This window comes from Gorilla gorilla, chromosome 7, assembly GCF_029281585.2.
Source record: "Gorilla gorilla gorilla isolate KB3781 chromosome 7, NHGRI_mGorGor1-v2.1_pri, whole genome shotgun sequence".
NCBI classification, from domain to species: Eukaryota; Metazoa; Chordata; class Mammalia; order Primates; family Hominidae; genus Gorilla; species Gorilla gorilla.
The window spans coordinates 67,860,524-67,872,504 of record NC_073231.2 but is presented as its reverse complement, the minus strand read 5'-3'; positions in this window follow the sequence as shown (position 1 = coordinate 67,872,504).

Below are 11,981 nucleotides of genomic sequence, written 5' to 3'. Positions count from 1 at the left end.
ATAGGGCCATAAAAGAAAGCAGATAAATGATAATAGCCTTTAGTCTTCTATTAAAGTTCTGTGACCTTTAAGTTACAGAAACTTGGGTTGTACATAAATTATCTGCAAGCCAAGCTGACATGGTGATAGAGTTAAGCTGTAAAAATGGCCAATTTTAAGGGCAACCTCACAAGTGACTCAGTTGGCCAAGAATGATGATGGACAAACCATGAATAATGATGCATATTCCAGGACCACTTCTAAGCATATAGATCACAGGCAGCACAAAAATGCTTTGATTGAGGATCCATCAGAGGCATCTTTGCTTCCAAATACTGTATTTTTCCACTAGCCAGCCCAGTAACTGAAAACCTAGAGGCTTTCCTTGGGTTGAAACATCTTCTTTGAAATACTTTAAACAACAAACATTACCTGAGAGGGTTCTTCATTAACTCAGTAGCATCCTTTGATTGATTCATTTATTGATTCATTCATTAAGCATTTATTAAGCTTGTACTGTGCACTTGGCAGTGAAAATAGAAATGAAGGCTACACTCACCTCTTTCAGTCAGCACCCAGTCTAGCTGGAAACATGGAGGGGTTAAAAACATGTCTTGGGGAAGAAGGCTGTGGAGAAGAGATTCAAGTGTCATGAGGACCCGGAGGTGGAGTGCCTACACCTGTAAGCAGTTAAGGTATGGCTGATGGTATATGAATTCTATCTTATAAGTAACATAATTCAGTGTGAAGATTTTAATTGGGAAATGATATCATCAGATTTGGGTCTGAGAGCTAATACTGAGGCAGCAATATAAAGTAGTGAATGGGGACAGCAGGCTGGGGAAGTGGAAATATGGAAATTAAGAAAGCTATTGCAATGCTCGAGGCAGGACATGATAAAGACATGAACTCGGCTGGTTTAGTGGGAAGTTAAAGGAGGTTTTGGATTCGAGAGTTTATTTAGGAGTCAGGATCAGCAGTAGTTCTGATTGGAAATTTGGGTATGAGAGGTTTCTGGCCAGGGTGACTGCACATCTCTGTTGGTGCTGTTCATAAAGAGAATATGATAATCAGGTTTGAGGGATGGGGAAAGTGATGAGTTTGCTGTGGAAAGCTGGGTGAGAGCCACCAGTGGATATGGAAAAGAAGGTGGCCAGTGGGCACCAGGGAACAGACACAGGGACTTAGCAGGAATGAGCTGGGCTGAGTGGCAGACTTGAGTGCTGTGTCACCAGCACAGAGAGGTGATTGGGGCTGGGAGTATGAAGTCCATTTCCTTTTAACTGTTACATTACCAAACATCTGATAGAATCTGGATAGCAAATAAACACACACTACAAATGCAATCACAAACAAACATGTACGTACACAAAAAGCATCATATTATGAAAACATGAACACACTGTGTTTTAGTGTTAACTTATGGGAAATTATTATCTTCTATTTAAAATGTAATAGCTTCCAAAGAAATAGAAATGAAGATTTGGGGAAAGAGTATGAAAGTATTCTCCAGTGTTCAGCAAAGGTGTTTTCTCATGACTTAGTTATTGACAACTAGGGCTTTTGGAGTTTAATGGTATATTATGAAGCTCCATATTTTGTTCACTGCTAACTGTTATGGGTGATTCTAACTTAATTACCTCTTTAAAAATTGCTACAGGTTCAGGTTCATTCACATCCTCAGCAGCTGAGAGGATCAGGACTTCTTACAGAAACAGCCACTTGCACTTCAAGGCTATGTGTGTGATTCCATGGTTCATTGATAATGTGCCATTTTTCTTCCTGACAAAAGTTTTGTCTCCTAGGGCTCCACTGGGATATGTTAAAAAGGCACAAGTGCTACATTACAGAGTATTGGAAATGCAGAAATTACAGGGTTTGGCTTTTAGTTATTTGAGTGTGTTTCTGTTTTTCTTTTTATTTATTTATTTATTTATTTATTTATTATTTATTTATTTATTTTTTAGATGGAGTCTCACTCTGTCGCCCAGGCTGGAGTGCAGTGATCTCGGCTCACTGCAACCTCCCACTCCTCGGTTCAAGTGATTCTCCTGCCTCAGCCTCCTGACTAGCTGGGACTACAGGTGCCTGCCACCACACCTGGCTAATTTTTGTATTTTTAGTAGAGTCAGGGTTTCACCATCTTGGACAGGATGGTCTTGAACTCCTGACTTCAGGTTATCTACCCACCGTGGCCTCCCAAAGTACTGGGATTACAGGCGTGAGCCACCACGCCTGTGTATGTTTCTGGAGCATATCTCTGAAGCAAAATATACAACTGCGATGCCCTGAGAAGAGAATGTTGTGTTAATTGTAAAGTTCAGTCATCACAACTTAGTTGCCTATGTCAAGACCTTGATGAAATACAAAATAAAAATGTAATTTTAAAGGCACAATCCAATCAGAAAATAAAGTTTATAAAAATATTTTTTGGACCCGGCATGGTGGCTCATGCCTGTAATCCCAGCAGTTTGGGAGGCTGAGGTGGGCAGATCACGAGGTCAGGAGATCGAGACCATCCTGGCTAACATGGTGAAACCCCGTCTGTACTAAAAAAATAGAAAAAATTAGCCAGGCGTGGTGGCAGGCGCCTGTAGTCCCAGCTACTCGGGAGGCTGAAACAGGAGAATGGTGTGAACCCGGGAGGTGGAGTTTGCAGTGAGGCGAGATTGCGCCACTGCACTACAACTTGGGCGACAGAGCGAGACTCCGTCTCAAAAAAAAAAAAAAATTTGGACTACATTCCTTACTTCCATGATTTTATGAAGGCTCACCAAGTGAGAATTTGAGATGAATTATTTACATTGGTAATATTACTGACAGAGATAGGAATGTGTTCTTTCTTGTTTTCACTGTGAAGACACAGAATTTCATACAATTCCGAGAATAACTGTATGAAAGTGCATTTTGGGATGCATCCTTGGTCTTTGGATTTAAATTGACCTCTGTTGGTTGCTGTTGTTAGTGCTTTCACCCTTGTGAAAATATCTTCATATATAAGAACCACATAGTCAAAGACAGCTGGAGGAACTAAAATGAAATTATTCCAGTTGAAATATTATTGAGAAATAAAATCATAGGATAAGAGAAACATTAAAAACAATGTCTAAAATCATTGCGTCCAAATCTGAAATTCACTCTCCCACATCCTTATTCATAAATTTATGGCTAAAATTTTAAAAACCCAGAAGTTAAAAATTAGAGGCCATATCAATGAAGAGTTGATCATTACATGTACATGTTTATTTGGTTCTATATTATAAATGTGCTGAGCAAAATAGTGTCAAGAAATACTATGAAATCACACATTTATTTATTCAACAGATATTTATTAAGGGCCTATTCCAGGTACTCTTCTGGATTCGATGTACAAGTCTCTTCCCTCCGGCAGATCTAATGGGTCAGGTAGATAATAAGCATGCAAACAACAAAATATTGTGTAATATCAGCTGGGGCTGTGAAGGGAACCAGAGCAGGATAAGGGGAGAGAGAGATGTAGAAAGGTGTCACTGTAGATCGAGTGTTCAGAGAAGGCTTCTTTCAGGAGGCAGCATTGAAGACAACCCTGAATAAAATGAGGCATCCATTCCCTAGAAGAATTTGGGAAGAGCATGACAGGGATAGAAAATACCCACTGCAAATTACTAAGAAGGATTGAGCTTTGGTGTGAAGTCAGTGAAGAGGGTGATAGGAGATGAAATTGCAGAGGGGCAGTGGCCAGACCACGGCGGGTCTTGCTAGCCTGCAAGAGGAATTTACATTTTATTCTCATTGTAAAGGAAGACTGCAGAAGCTTCTGAGCAGGGAGGACTCCAAATGATTTATTTTGTAAAGGATTACACCAGCTGCTGTGAGATGCAGGCTTTGGAGCAGTGGTTCTCAAGAGTGTTCTTCGGAGCAGTGGGTGATTTTGTCTCCCAGGAGACATTCAGTACTAACATGTATTAACTAGAAAAACTATTAAACAACTAAAAGAGGGTTTTAAAAAAAAGACTCTAAGGAATGCAGAAATAGCAACTGAAGGAAACAGGCCTAAGGCAGAGTAAACCAGGAATAAATAAACAGCTTGGAAGAGGGCCCTCCCCAAGGCTGAATGTGACCTCATCAGAGAGGCAGTGGCTGCCAGGAGCACCTGCCACCCCTGGAGGGAGGAAACTTCTTCCCACAGACATAGGTTGCAGCTCCACAGTTAGTAAAGTGCTGGTGGCAGAGAAACTCAGTGAATGTGGCAGCCACACCATAGGAAAAAAGCCTACTGGAATCAAGAAGAGAAGCAACTTCATTTTGCTTTGACAAAGTCTAACACTGTGCCAGCTGGCAAAAGAGAAATATTTATAGGATCTAACTACAGTATTGCAACACTGGGCAGAGAAGGAGGGATTTGGTGCTGACAGGCAATGAAATGACAACTTGTATCATGCACCCCTTTTCAGGTTCCATATGGACACTTCCTCAGGCATTTAGACTCCCATAGGACAATTAAACACCTTTACCTTTTCACCTAACAAGATGCGGCTATTGTTCCTACAAGTGAAGACATTCTTACCCTTTCCTCCAAATGAGGAGAAATACAGTCCCAATAGTCACTGCAACTGTCACAGAACATATTAGTTACTCCTCAAATTTAGTCATCTTCCACTGAGAACCCTCTACCCAAAGACTAACTTAAAGAGTTAACATCCAGTGAGGATGAATCTTTACTTCCTCCATGTTGAGCCTCCTGTGTAATCAACCTGCAACTAGGTAGCTGGCTGTACCTCTAAAAGAATGATTCCATATTTGGGGCTAAAACATTTCTCTCTGCTGTTGGCTGATTAGAGACTCAGCAGTAGCAGCATCCAGGTCAGCCTTGATAAAGAGAAATCCATGTCGTTGAACCCATGATAGCCTCCATTCCTGTCACCATGGACATTTTGCTCTTGGGTTCATAAGTACCGTGGTGCTGGTGAAAGAGGCTGGCCAGCATCCATAGAAGTCATCATTTGTCCACCTGATTATTGAGATCCTCCATTGCAGAGAATGCTCTTTGATGAGTATTCATATGAGACATTGTGGTAGGCAGTCTGCCTGATGATGCCTGGTTCCCGACATTCATGCTCTTGTGTAATTCCCTCCCCCAAGTGTGTGCTGAACCTAGTGTCTTGCTTCCAGGAAGCAAAATATAGCAAAAGTGATGGTGCGTCCCTTCAGAGATTAGTTTCTAAAAGACCATGACTTTTCTCTTACTGGTATTCTCTCTCTGGTTCTGTTTGCATACTTGTCCTGATAGAGAGGGAGGGCTATCTGCCAAGGAATCAAAGGTGACCTCTGGTTTACAGCGAGTGAGGAATTAAGGTCTTCAGATTCAGAAATGGAATCTTTGCCAAAACCATGTGAGTGGGCCTGGAAGTGGCTCTTTTCCCTCAAGACTTCACTCGAGATTGCAGACCTCGTTGATGCGTTAACTGCAGTCTTATGAGACCGTGAAGCAAAGGAGCCAGCTAAGCCATCATTGGATTGTTGTTTTAAGCCACAAAGTTTTTTGGGGTTAAATATACAGCATAGATAACTAATACAGACACAAATATCTTCACAATCTATGTCCATTTTGAGAGACCTATCTATGTAACTCTTTCCCAAACTTCATTGTCACCAGTCTTCCAATCCTGTCCTTTGCACGTCCCTTACCATTCAGCCAATCCTTTAGCTTTTGCCCATGAATTGATGTACAGTAATATTTCTGGCCACATGTCAGTCTGGTCAAGGCAGACCTATCTTGTTTCAAATAACATGAGAGATGTCTGAGAAATCAAATAATTAGGATTCAATTTTACTATAATTTTTGAGGGCTTACTTTTTGAATGTGTTGTATGTTTTAAGATGTAAACTCAGTCACTTCCTCTTTAAAATGCTTACGTATTCTAGGGTCAGAAATCTTATTCTCTGCCACTAGAAAGAGGTCATGATTTTTATACCATCATCAAATAATCTGCTTTCTGGGATATATGATTAATATCACCAAGGGTTGATCTTTAATAGGCTACTTTATCTATTCCCATACCTTTTGATGCTGTTTATAGGAAAAGATATTCAAAATCTTTATTGTCTCTTCTGGGATCTCTTCTAATCTCTGGAATTAAATTTCCAATTTTCTCTTGAAATTTTCACCAGGAACGTCTTCATCACAAATATAATGAGTCTAAAATAATTCTTCACCTCTATCTTCTACAGACTACTCCTTTCATCTTCCAGCTTTTTCTGGCCAAATTTTTCATTTTCCTTTTTTTCTATCATCTGTAAATGGTATCATCCTTCTTCTAGTCTTGTAGACAAGAAATGTCAAAATTTCTCTTTTCACAGACAACCATATGCTTTTGTGTCTTCATCTTTTTGCACATATATTGTCTGAATAGAACTGTCCTTATCCTCCTTTTCTATATCCTTCAGGAACTAGCTACAGTGCCACATCCTCAATGACATCTTCCCTGATTTCTCCCAATTGACAAGAACAGTTCCTTCTAATGGACTGCCACAAGACTTTGCCTGAATACTGCTTTGCCTTTATCACAGCACTTTATCCGGGATGGAATTTTTCTAAAGTGTGTTCTGAAGAAGGCTAGTCCCTTGGAAGCATCCACATAGAGAAGTGTTCTTAGGACATATTAAGTCTAAAGAATTTTGTCTACTGCTCTTTGTCTTGGAGTTTCCTGATTTACATGAGCATACTGAAGATTCTAAAAGGATCTGCAATAAAGAAAGTTATTTATCTTTAACTTACCATATTTAATCATTTTCACTTATTATCTACCATTATCTTTCAGAGCTCTTTTGCCATATACAGTATCTGCTTTCTTATTGTTGTATTTCTTGGTACTCTACACATTATCTTATGCATTATAGTTACTTGATGATTGTTGACTATGATGCATCTCCCTCCACACTCTGAGCTGGATGAATCTCAGACAACATTTTGGTAATATTTTCTTGTAGGCAATTCTGTTAGAACTTTAACCAGGCCATCAGGAACTAAAGGAAATGAATTATTAAACTACTACTAGAGGGAGCTGACTGAGAAATTAGAACTGCTTGAGGCTACTATTAGTGGAAGAAGTAAGGAAGATGAATACACGACACCACAGGAATTTAAATGGAACATTTATAAACTTTTGGATGTATTACCACCGGCTTGATGAAAGAAGACATAAAAATGATAAGAAACCCAATATTCAAATGAAATATTAGAGCATAAGTTCTAGTGAATAAAGTACTGATGAGTCAGCCCAGTACTGGATGGAGAAGCATCCAGCCTCTTCCAGGTGGTCTATTCATTAACCAACTTTTAATAAGGTGCAGTTTGCCATGACGTGGTTGACTGTTGCGTAGTCCATGTAGGTACTATATTTGAAGAATTTAAATCTATTGTTACATGACTCCATGTGCTCCTGGCCTGCCTTCTAAGATGGTAAAGAGGAATCCGTTTTCTCCTAGGCTTTTATTAATAAACTCAGTGGCCACGTTGCTGTGATCATTTTTCCCTTTAGCGCTGCCTTCGGAAGTACAATGTGCAGAAATTGGAAAGTGCTGTCATCCTTTCAGTGTCATCAAAAGCATTTCATTTTTAAACAGTAATAACCAAGCTGCTCTAAGTGGCTTTTTCCCCAAAAAAATGAACTCAGATAAATGTTGCAACTTATTTTATTATGTGAAATGCCTTCTGAAGAACATCTGTGTAAACAGAACCACATCATGCACACACTTCTGCCCTGTCACTTGGGCCCGGCAGTACCTTTATTGTCCATTACTCAGTCTTAATGATGTTCCTGGCACACAGGGTTCCAATATGAAGATATATTTTGTGGTATTTTGACCAATTTATATTCATCATCTTATCTTTCTAAGCTATAAAAGCAAACTGATATCAGAGTGGCTTATTTAATCCTGTTTTAGCCTCCAACTTAAACTCTCTAAGTGAAAATGATTTATTAACATAGAAAAAATAACAGCTGACTATGTGGGACTAATCCTTCAGAAACAGCAAAAGCAGAAAATGATTCATAGAGGCTGGAAAAGGTCATTTCCTTACAATTGAGAAGTTCTTTCATCTTGAGGCTATTGGTTGGAGGTGCTACTAGGTTTAAACCTTGTAATGAACATAGGAGATCAACAATCAATAGAATTACACATTTCTTAAGGAAAATGTTTAACTTAAGATTGACTGGCTACTTATCAAACCTCTCTTTCCTTTGGCTCTTATGAAAGAAATGGATTAGACCCTAATTACAATTGCAAAAATCACATAAATATCTTTTATATTTGAATCTGAATGTTGGCTTGGCACTGAAATTGCATATAATAAAGCAATTAGTGGGATTTAACTTTGACGATTCTTGATTGATGAATACATTTAAAACATTTCACTTGGAATTCATTCTGTGGCTTACAATTCCAGTATTGTAAAATCAGTGAAATCATGACAACATAAATGGTATGGACTGTCTTCTAATATATCTAAATATAAGTTCACTATGCTTCATAGCAACTCATTAACTAAACACATTTACAGATTTCTGGGAAGGGCTTCCAATTTATTTTTCTTTTTAATAGACTTTCACTTTTTAGACCATTTTTAGGTTTACAGAAAAACTGAGCACAAAATACAGAGAATTCCCATCTTGTCCCTGCAATCACTTACCTTCACACACACAGTTTGTCCTACCATTAGCATCTTTAATTAATGTCTTACATTTGTTACAGTTGATGAACCAATATTGATATATTATTAATAACTAAAGCCCCTAGTTTATTCAAGGGTTCAATTTTTTGTGTCATACAATTGTACAAGTTTTAACAAATACATACCATCAAGTATCCACAGTTACAGAACTATGCAGAATAGTTTTGCTGCCCTAAAAATCTCCTGTGCATTACTTATTCATCCCTCCTTGTTCCCCATCTCCTGCTCCCTCAAACCTTGGGAATCACTGATCTTCTTTATTTTGCCTTTCCAGAATGTCATATCATTGGAACCATACAGGATGGAGCTTTTTCTGACTAACTTCCTTCACTAAGCAATATACACTTCAGTTTCCTCCATGTCTCTTCATGGTATGATATCTTCTTTCTATCAATGACTAATATTCCATTGTATGAATATATCACAGTTTGTTTATCCAGACACATACTGAAGAACATCTTGGTTGCTGCCACCTTTTGGCAATTCTGCATAAAGCTGCTATAAACATTCACATGCAGGTTCTTGTGTGGGCATAAATTTTTAAGTGATTTGTCTAAATATCTAGGAGCACATTTACTAGATGGTATTATAAGACTATATTTAGATTTGTAAGAAATGGCCGCATTGTCTTCCAAAGTGGCTGTATCACATTGTATTCTCACTAGCAATGAATGAGAGTTCTTGTCCACCAACATTTGGTGTTGTCAGGGTTTTGTATTAGGTATGTGGCTGTATCTCATTATTACCTATCATCTTACAACTTTCTAAAGATAGAGAGCTTTGACCATTTTCCATAAGCTTATTTGCCATCTGTATATCTTCTTTGGTGTTTCTTCTTCTGTATTTGGTATTTCTTCTTCCGTATATCTACTGTGTCCATTAGAGCCTATTGAATATATGTGCTCCTGTCCCAAACTTATATGTGGAATCTCTAATCCCCAATGTGATGATATTTGGAGGTGGGGACCTTTGGGAGGTAATTTGGTCATGAGGGTTAGGGATCAGTGCCACTGTAAGAAGAGAATGAAATAGATCTTACCACTTTCTCTCTCTGTTGTGTAAGAATAGCAAGAAGTTGGACATCTGTAAACCAGGAATAGGGTCCACACCTACAACCCAATTATGCTGGCACCCTGATCTCAGACTTTCAGCCTCCAAAACGGTGAGAAGCAACTTTCTGTTGTTTAGGCCACCCAAACCATAGTAGTTTTGAGAGAGCCGGGTGGGAGGAGGTCCTCAGAAAAACTCCAACTGTCCTGTGCACCGGGGTGGAGCCTCAGGAGGTTCATGCCCTTTGCAGTGGGGAGGAGCCTGGCTCCTCCTCTTCCTCTTTGGAACCTGGGATTTGAGCTGCAGGTGGGAAGCACTCTAACAGGGACTCTGGCCTTGGAGAGGATCCCTGTTTCCCCCACTTTTTTTCCCTTTCCACCTAATAAAACCCTGCTTTACTCATATTTCAAACCATCTGCAAGCCTAAATTTTCATGGCCGTGGGACAGACAAGGATCCCATCTTTAGCTGAACTAAGGAAAAGTTCTGCAACCATTTGTTGTAGCAGCCTGAACTAAGTCAGAGCCCTTAGCATATTAATTGTAGTTAAATTCCAAGTCTGATGGTTCCAAAATCTCTGCCATATCTGAAGCTAATTCTGATGCTTGCTTTGCCTCTTCAGACTGTGTTTTGTCTTTTAGGGTCTGTTGTAATTTTTTGTTAAAATCCAAACATGATGTGTTGTGCGAAAGGAACTTTCATTAATGAAGTTTTATGCTTAATCTGGCTAGGAGTTAGGCTCCATTTACTGCTTGTTGTAGCTATAGGTTTCAGAAGCTAAAATTTCTTCTATCACCCTTGTTTTTGTCTCCTCTGTTGTTTATGGGTTTCCCTAGTGACCTCTTCTTAAATAGCATCTGTGACATGCAATTCTTTCAGTTATATTTCCCTGCTATTATACAGAAGCAGCTCCAATGACATGGTAGTAATACGTAGAGGGAGAAGAGGCATTCTATAGTCCTTTGATTAGACCTCTGTCTTTTAGTGAACCTATGCATTTGGAGAGGTGACCCTAACAAATACTTCTTAGCTTCTCCTCTAACCGTCTTAGGTGAGTCAGTAAGGCTGGAGAGGCGAGTTAGGTATTTCCCTCTCCTAGCGATGAAGGTTAGAAGAGGCTGAAGTTGGGTATTTCCCTTACTCCACATGAGTTAGGCTGGTAAAGTAGCTTCCATTGAGGGCAAGCCTTTGCTAAGAATAACAGAAGCTCTGGATGTATTTCAAAATTGTTGCCTTTCCCCTCCCCATGCAGGAAGCTGGAGGGAATTTTTATTTTATCTTCATAGTGAGAACCTGGTGGGATTCCTGGTGGTAAAAGTGATAAAAGTGTGGGGACCTCCTAACGCTGTGCCCACAGAAGTTTTTCTCTCTCAATCTAGTCCATGCTCATTCTTCAGCAATTGGTCAATCATTCCTTCAGTGTTTCAACCAGTTGCTGGCCTTAGTTGTGGTTCCACCCCCTGTCAGCTGTGATCCTCTGTATCCACCTATCTCTCTCTCTGTAGAGTTTTGGACTGGTGGCTTGCCCTCCATCCTCAATTTTTGGGTGGATCTAAGAACAGTTGGTGATTTTCAGAGCCCAACTTTGCCATTGCTATGGGGACATGAGTGATGACTCCCAAACTTTTTACATGTCAAAGTGAATTAGATGTCTCCTTCTTGTATTTTTTCACTTTGCACATTTTATGAAACAGAACTTTAATACTTTGACCAAAAGATGTTTCTGACTTTGAATTGAGTATTTTTCGTGAGTTTTCCTATTAGCATTATTACACAAACATCATTTAATGTGATGACTTACATATGCGTCCTAAAATCATAACCAGATATCACATATACAGGAAAATGTCAGAATCCACAATTGGGGTTTTAGTACTTTACTTCTGAGAGTATGAAGGAGCATCAAGACAGAGACAGTCTTTGTCAAATTTTCCCCCAAAAAATAGCATAGTGGCTTTGATGGAAAGCGAAGACAGGCTTTTCAATTCTGTGTATAACATCAACCCAATGATGTGCTATGGACAAGTGATTTACTTTTATTCTGTCTCAATTTTCTCCTATAATAATAGTAGTAACAGCAAGAGCAAAGAAAAGATGTAATGAATACTTATTATATCAAGGCAGTATTCTTAACTCTTTACCTGTACTATCATTAAATCCTCAAAGTAATCTAAGAGTTGGAAAACATGAGGCATAAAAAGGTTAATTGATTTATGCAAGGTTGCACAGCTAGTAAGTGG